The sequence below is a fragment of the Trachemys scripta genome, chromosome 2 (assembly GCF_013100865.1).
Source record: "Trachemys scripta elegans isolate TJP31775 chromosome 2, CAS_Tse_1.0, whole genome shotgun sequence".
Lineage (NCBI taxonomy): Eukaryota > Metazoa > Chordata > Testudines > Emydidae > Trachemys > Trachemys scripta.
In genome coordinates this window covers 116,557,124-116,566,089 of record NC_048299.1, presented here as the reverse complement: position 1 = coordinate 116,566,089, position 8,966 = coordinate 116,557,124, and positions in this window count along the sequence as shown.

Below are 8,966 nucleotides of genomic sequence, written 5' to 3'. Positions count from 1 at the left end.
AATTTGGAGCACAATGATTATTTTAAATGGCAGATGCTTTAAATGTTATAAGTAGTTCCAGTGGAGATGTATTAGTGGGCAAAGTTCAAGTCAGGTAGTCAAAGGTACATGATAAATATAATTTATCAAATGGCTTTCATGGCTAAGCCATATCAATTATTTAAAACCTGCCATTTTCCTAGAATGGATAATAGTTTTGTTGACACTCAGTTTCACTTTTAGGTGAACAGCCAGAGGCTCTTAGGCACCTTGGCACATCACAGGCTTGAGGTTCATGGATTGCACCATCCCAAAGGAGGAGACAAAGTGAATACGCAGCAGGTTTTAGAATTTCTCATAGTTTGGGGAGTTTACAGGGTCGGACAATTCATAGTAAATTCCAGAGATCCACAGCAATTTGTTTCAGGAGGAGCAGGGACCTGCCCATTCAGTCATAGTTTCCTGTTTACAAATAGAACCCTTTTTGTTCCATGAACCTTTCATCCAGACCCATGTAGAAGCTCTACCAAAGATGTGTGATGGGGTTCCTCTCTCTTCTAGGCTGTTGGAATTTTTACAACCTTTGGGGAGCCAGGAATCACTCAAATGAACAGATATATCCCAGAGCCTTTATTAGCAGGGACAACATTGAAAAGTACAGTCAGTGGAAATGCAACATAAATTTAATATGCTTAAAATGAGCTCTTCCTCCATCAGTCACAAAACATCTTTACCCCTCCAGCCTCAGCACCTTAGTTTTGAATTAAGGTACTGCTTTCCCTTTGGGCAGTGGCCGATTCTTTCATGCAGTACAGAATCAAAGGGACTACACATTCAGGTTGCTCCTTGGGCCCATGCCCCAGCCCAGAGCTCAGACTCTCAGCCTGCTGTGTCCCTGCAGCAGTAGCGTGTGCCCTCTCCTGCAGCCCTCACACACAGTCTTTGCTCAAATGTCATACCCATCCTCCAATGGTAGGCAGGCTTGCAGCATGAAGTAAGGGTGGGATTTCCTGTTTGCTTTCTTGCCAACCAGGGCTCTGCATGGAGGTGGGTGATATCTATTAAGAGGCCAGCATTTCTGATCTTCCCATACCCAGCCAGTCAGGGCTTCAGAGGCGGGGCCAGCATCCACAGCACAGCTCAAATGCTGATGATCTGTGTAGTGGGGACTCGGCACATGATAGAGGAACTTATCAGATCTCACACCCCAGCACAGGATTCATTAAATGAGACTAGTGAAATCTCTGAGTCAGCAGATCTGTGATTCTGATATCAGTGACAGTCATGGAATTTGCCACAGAATCACTGGGAACTATGATTTCATTTTAATATAATTATGGCAAAGCCACTCAGTTAGTGTAAACCAGTGTCTGTCCATCATCTGGCTATCTGATCCTCTTTCTGCCTTTTGTGATTGTGAAGAAAACCTTGAAGATGAGAACAGAGTGTCGCTGATGCAGTGATATCTTCTGGGTCTCCACACAGCCCAGAACCATTGCTCTGAGGAGCTGCCCCATTCATCAGAGCTGTTTAAATATAAAACCTAAAGATGACAATTTAAATGTCAACACTGGATAATTATTTCATAAAAATTAAATACAGCTTGCTTTGGGATGCATTTCGCACCTTGTCAAGTATCAGGGGGTAGCCGTGTTAGTCTGTATCTACAAAAACAACAAGGAGTCTGGTGGCACCTTAAAGACTAACAGATTTATTTGGGCATAAGCTTTCGTGAGTAAAAACCTCACAATAAAAACTTTCACTCTATGCATCCGAAGAAGTGAGGTTTTTACTCACGAAAGCTTATGCCCAAATAAATCTGTTAGTCTTTAAGGTGCCACCAGACTCCTTGTTATTTCGCACCTTGTCTATGACCTTGTGCAGGGGTGGCTAACCTGTGGCTCCGGAGCTACATGCGGTTCTTCAGAAGTTAATGTGCGGTTCCTTGTATAGGCACTAACTCCGGGGCTGGAGCTACAGGCGCGAACTTTCCAATGTGCCGGGGAGTCCTCACTGCTCAACCCCTGACTCTGCCACAGGCCCTGCCCACACTCCACCCCTTCCTACTCCCTCCCCTGAGCCTGCCGTGCCCTCACTCCTCCCGCCTCCCCCAGAGCCTCCTGCACTCCATAAAACAGTGGATCGGGAGGTGCGGGAAGGGAGGGGGAGGTGCTGATCGGCGGGGTTGCCGGTGGGTGGGAGGCACTGGGAGCTGGGGTTGGAGAGCGGATGGGGGACTGCTGACATATTACTGTGGCTCTTTGGCAATGTACATTAGTAAATTCTGGCTCCTTCTCAGGCTCAGGTTGGCCACCCCTGACCTTGTACTTCAGAACTTCTGTGATAAGTTTGGTGGGTTAGCCACAACCTGATCACTTGTTCCCTAGTTACATAAGTGTATTACTTGGGAAATGAAAAACTTCACCAATAAAAGCATGCTTGGTTTAGCCTGCTGTGGTGAGAATTTGAGGTCACTTCATTACAACATTGGGGAAAAGAGATAAAGACATGCCACTCCACAAATTCACCTTGCAAAGACACTTGGACAATAAGCATTACCTGCAATAACTTGTGTTAATAAAATTCCAGGCAGTTTTTTTTCACTAAAGCAGTGTGCGCGAGTCCATTTGGTGTTGATTGCACACTGCGAATGTGAAAAACTGACCTTTTTAGGAAAAAACAGAACAGGTTTAAATTGCCCAACATGTTGATTCTTCATGTCTTTGAAGCTCCTCTAGAGAAATCTGGCACGGCATAGCATTTTTTTTGCTTGAAAACCTTGGGATGTGGAGTAAAAAAAAAAATCCAAACTGTAGTCTATTAATGTGTGCAGGGACATCCTGAGCATGCAACATAATAAATAACTAATTTCTCTCATTTTTTCAGGTTTCTTCTGTCACTTGGGTATTTGACAAATTGTTCTTTAATATACTAATGTGATCTTTATGGATAATCAGTTATCCAGTTCAGCTGTCTGTGACCCAAGATAGTAACCTGTGGAAAACATTCACTAACAGTTTACACATTCATTAGCCATTTTCAATCACTACAGTTTTACTTTTAGCTGGATCTATGAAAAATGCATGAAGCTAGAAGTGAACTCTGGTTTCTGGTATTTGTTGTGAAGCCCAGAAGCAGTAGCAGCAGCCCGCAATCTATCATGCATAAAAGCAGAAATAACATTTATGAGCCCACTCATGTAAAGCTTGAGTAGGCAGATTCATGAAATTCACCGAGATTTGGATTAAATGTAAACCATTCTATATAGCTCCACTTTTGATTAGAGCTGTGTGCGCAGTGAAAAACTCACATTTGAATGGAACTTAGGTTTTTAAGAAGTTTATATGTGCTCAAATCTAAATTGAGCTCTAAGCTTGATCTGAAAATGTACAGTGGGTTAATTTACATTCAGTATTAAAGGGGGGACAAAAGAGATAGCACTGCATCTTTTTAGAATTTTTGCTATGGATCAGAGTTTATTAATATAAGGATCACGACACAACTGACTCTTTCTATCTCTACTTATTAAATTATGAGGCTTAAAGTGCCCAAATGGATGACCCTACCTAGACAATAGAAAATCCCAGGCAGGTGAACTCTTAAAAAACCAACAACAACCGCTTATTGCTTATAGTACACTGGATTTCAAATACTATGACAGGAGTTTACCCCTTTATTTTTCCTTTTTAATTTACCACATAAAAATGTATTTAATCACTATTTTTTGGGGGAAAAGTATTTATTGATCAAATTTGCTACTTTAACTTCTTGTATTTTAAGTTTTGTGTGTATGAGTTCTATATATGTGTCAGCCACTGTAGCTTTCACATAATTTTCAGTAGATACAGAAAAAATCACTGAAGCTTAGAGTTATTTTAATATCTAAATAAATTCTCACCTCATCATTCAGATGACTTGTGGACTGCAAATAAAGTCATAAAATGCATGAAGATGAAAAGATTGAATCTCACATCTACTCCATTGCAAAAATGTTTTTTCTTCAAATAGAGATTGACCAAAAATGGAATCCAGGAATGCAAACCTTCAGATTTTTATCTAGGGTTCAGATTCAAATCCCTAGATCCAAATCTACCTGTTCTCTTTGGCTCTGATTCAGACCTGAAACCAGAAGAGCTGATTTTCTTTCCCCACAATCTGATATGACTGAAATCTTTGATTTGTGGGGAAGTAACAAATAAACATATACATTCTCATAAATTTATCCCAAGAAGGCTGATATAACAAGATTCTATCACTTTGAACCAAAATCCCACAAGGCAACTAGCAAGATTTTGATACCATGCAATCCAAACCTAAATCCAAATTTAAAGTCTACAGGACTACTTGTGCGTCTTAAATTAAACATGTATGTAGTTGCAGGATTATCCCTAAACAGGGATTATACTATATGGAGCCATTAAAATCTACAAGAAGCTGCAATTATCTAAATACCATTAAATAGCATTAATTAACCTTAATTTCAAAGGTTAAGATTTCTCTCACAACAATAATTTGGTCACTTTACATTTTCTGTACCTTTTATGTTAAGGAGTCTATGATTTAATGCTGTACATGACAGTCATGCAAAAAATAGATGCCAATTTGAGAAAAGTACTCAAAATTACTAATATATGTGTTCAAAACAAAGTATTTCACAGTACTTGCTTAATACTTGTTATATATTTATGATTAATCATATATGTAGAGTGAATGCATGACTGTATGACCCAGAGGGAATGCAAGGTTTCTGTCACTTAAAAAAAAAAATAACAGGTTCCCCTCTCTCTCTCTCTTTCTCGTTAGCTTTTGGAGTTGAGCGAGAACAGCAAAAATGTATTCACAAATATTTTAAAATATAAGCTTAACACATTCACTTTGCTGCTATTTGCAATCTTTTTCTTCTGCTTATTTTAAACATTCAGGAGAGTAAGCTTTTATTTTCACCAAGAATACTAGCTTGATGGGACCCAATCCTGCCATGTACTGATATCATTGAGAGTAAAGTACTCTGCACTTTACAAAATCAGTTCCATAGTCATTCTGAAAAACTCTTTTTTCTTGTGGATACAATAGTTTCCCCAAATAATTAGGAAAAGGAAAAGAGATTTCTCTTAATGGAAGTTAGGTCATCCAGAAAGGATCAGAAAAAAAACCCTATAGGACTTAGGTGCCCAATCATCACTGTGGATAACAAACCAGTTTACCCGCAGAGTCCTGGCTTTCTAAGATTATCCTAGTTTTTTAGGGATGTCCAAATAACTACACTATTCCTTTGCTAACATAAAAGGCTCGCTGCTTGACTGCCTGACCCTATGAAGGCATATCTGTCATATGAGCTATTTACTGCAAGGACATTTCAGTTGCCATGCGTCTCTGTGTAAGTTTGAAAGCTTGTCTCTCTCACCAACCGAAGTTGGTCCAATAAAAGATATTACCTCACCCACCTTGTCTCTTTATACATCTCACAGTACTTTCAAAATACATTATTAGCAGGAGGAGAAATGAGGAAGATAGAGAGGGCATCTAAAAGCTAAAAAGACAGACACACACACAAAATTGCACATTTTAGAAATCTCATGATTGTTAAGCCATTCTTAGAATTTGGTGGGTCTCATATTTTTGAACTCATGTAGCTTGCAATACCATTCCCCCTATTTTTATTTTTCCAGGACTGGAGCTGTGGGAAGAAGTCTACTTCTCTCTGTTGGGATTATGGAGAGCTCTGGTGATTCTCTCCATTCCTGAGTGTCTGGCATAGGTGAGAAGAGAGACAGGGGAATTTACAGCCAGTGTCTTAAAACACTAGACTTAAGATTGTGATCTCAGTTACCTCACTGAAATCTTTTAATGCATTTTGGTTTCCAGTGGCTCCTTAGGGCAGCTCTTATGATAGGCCAGCTTCTACAACATTTACTCATGCTGAATAATACTTTCTCACTTGAGTAATCCCATTGAAGTCAATGGAGCTATACATGAGTAATAGGATAAATTTATCTTTGGAAAGAAACCCTGAGTTAAGTTTATTTCTCTTGCTTTTATTTTGCTGTCACATTTACTGCAGTCCTCCCACATGTGGAATTCCCACTGAGGTGTTTTGACTGGAAGGGAGTGCCACATCAGGTATATATTACCTCTGGTCTAAATTGGGCCATTTAGGCATAGCCCAGTGTTTCTCAAACTGGGGTCGCCGCTTGTGTAGGGAAAGCCCCTGGCGGGCCGGGCCAGTTTGTTTATCTGCCCTGTCCGCAGGTCCGGCCAATCGTGGCTCCCACTGGCCACGGTTTGCTGCTGCAGGCCAATGGGAGCTGCTGGAAGCGGCGCAGGCCGAGGGACGTACTCACTGCTGCTTCCAGCAGCTCCCATTGGCCTGCAGCAGCGAATCGCTGTCAGTGGGAGCTGCGATTGGTCAGACCTGCGGACGGAACAGGTAAACAAACCGGCCTGGCCCGCCAGGGGCTTTCCCTACACAAGCGGAAACCCCAGTTTGAGAAACACTGGCATAGCCTTACACTGGGATAATTCAGTTTACACCCCAACCACGTGTCCAGCTAGCTCTGAGGGTGGTGCACTGGGAGCAAAGTCATGATCCTCCCTCCTTTCAGCCCCACCTTGCCCCTTTTGGGGAGGGATGGAGCAGTCTTGTGTTCCCCAGTGTGTTGAATATGCCTGGCTTTTATGTGAGTCATTCCAAAGGGAGGTACAGGTCCTTACAACCACCCTCCAGTATGCTCCTTCACAAGGATGAGGCAAAATCTCCTAAACTAAAAGAGAAACATATGGTGATAATGTTATCAAAATTGTGACAAAGTTAATTGTGAAACTACTACGAAGTTTCTTTTCATGGCCACCATTTGTAGAGTTATAGTCTCTGGGAAAATTCATGAGCCATGTAGTCAATCAATATTTTTGATGCTTTTTAATTTAATTTTGTCTGCACTGACACTATGGATGATCAAGCCTTATCAATTCTAAAGAAGTATCTTAAATGTAGGGAGGGGAAACCATGTTCTTATGACAGGGAGTGACTTGGACTACAGTACAAAATATTCTTTTACTCAACAGTATTGGTGGAATTCTAAATTTCAGCAGCATCCTGGATCAGGTTTTAGAGCAGTCTGTTTTCTTCTGTAAGTTATTGAGGCTGTTCAAAGCCTTAGGAGAATTACTAAAATAACCATGCCTCCCCCCCCCCCAAAAAAAAAATTCTCCCATGCTTCCCCCAATGTTTGCAATGCCTTCTATTTCTAAGGTCCAATGCAATCCAGTAATGTTTCCAATAAAGCAAAAATGACTCCTAGAAAGAATACTATCCCCTGGCTTTGCAAATGCAATTGTTTAGAAATCAGTTACTGCAAAACCAAAGTCTAAAGCTACCACTTCACCCATTTCTTGACTGAGGGAAATAGATCTGAGATAATAGAGTAAAAAAATGTTTTCCTAATACTTGGTGAAGTGTGAAGTGCTTCTCTTTAAGGAATCTACCTACCAACCTATCTGGGAATGTGGCATTTTGAACAAATTTATGTGATGGGTTGCAATAAATGTTATGCTTCTTCTTTTAAATTTTCAAGAGTTGCTTGGAATTTAGCAAGACAGACACATTACTGGAAGTTTCCTTGGCTTGTTCCTGCAACATTTACATTGGAAATGTTGGGGTTAGTGTAGCTGAGCCAAATTTACATGAAGTAACTGACAGCCAAATTTAGCCCCGTATCAACTGACTGATGAACAGGAAGCTCTGAAGCTCAAATAAATGTGGTTTCAGTGGTGGAGGCAAGCAATATATCTAGTTTCAAGAAACACTGGCAGTATGTAATAGTATTGAAAAGATTTAAGAGAGTCAGTGTCAGACACCTCCCTTTGAAAATGCCTGTCACCATCTCCAAGCACTTCCTTCCTGTGCCTTTTCTATACTCTGGGCTAATGGGTTAATTAGCTTTGTAGCTCTCTCCTGCCCATCCACAATCTATCAATTAGGCACAATTTTCCCCTTAGATTTACTCTGAGGTGATACAGTTGGTAATCCAGTGATCAGAGTGCTTGTATAGCTGCTGTTGCCCAGCAGTCTGTCACAGTGTTGAACACCACAAAGCCTATAAGGGAAAATACATGTCCCCCTGGATCTAACTAAAGCCTGCTCTCTTCCCCCTGAGGCTACTCACTCCACTTCTGTGGGTTGTGAGACTGGAGAACCTTCTGTGTGGGTCTAGGAAAGGGTAAAAATCTGGAGACAGTTGTCTCCTATCTCCAAGTGGAAGGGGAGATCAGTGCATGGACAGTTCCCTTCTCACATGGAGTACAAACAGCCCCAGAAATAATATACTAAAATAATACTAAAGGTGCACAATTCCTATTTCTATATATAAAAAATAATAGTCATTGTTATGTCTCCTGATACCTGCTATGTATCATTTGAGTTCTGTTCATTTTGTACTACAAAGTGTTCTGAGGATATATATATTATAGTTGTCCCTCAGATCAATTAAAAGAAAATAACACACATATTCAAAAACCCATGCGAACAGGAGGAAACAACACTCACCATTAACAAACTTCTGAAACTAGTTTCTTCCTTACCTCAGTTACTTCTTGCCTAGGAGCTTAGTGAAAAATGTTAAGTTAAGGCATCTTCTAGTCCTCCCACAATAAGCCCGATTCTGCATTCCTTGTGTACCTAAAATTCTTATTGACTTTATACTCTTACTTCATTGCAGGATCTGGCCCAAATAATCCCTGGGTAATCAAAGAAGTATAAATGAATCTAGCCACAGAGGACAGGTGAAAGCAGCCTTAAAGTATCTGAATCATCATAATATTCGTTATATTTTAAAAATAATGTTTTGGTTTGGGTTTTAGACACCAATCCAGCAATGTGTTTAGCATATGATATCTGTGATGTTGCACTCCATGTTTATGGAAATATGCTTATGAGTGTGAATATAATGAATATAATGTAACTGAAATATGCTTTATGCAAAAGGTCTCTT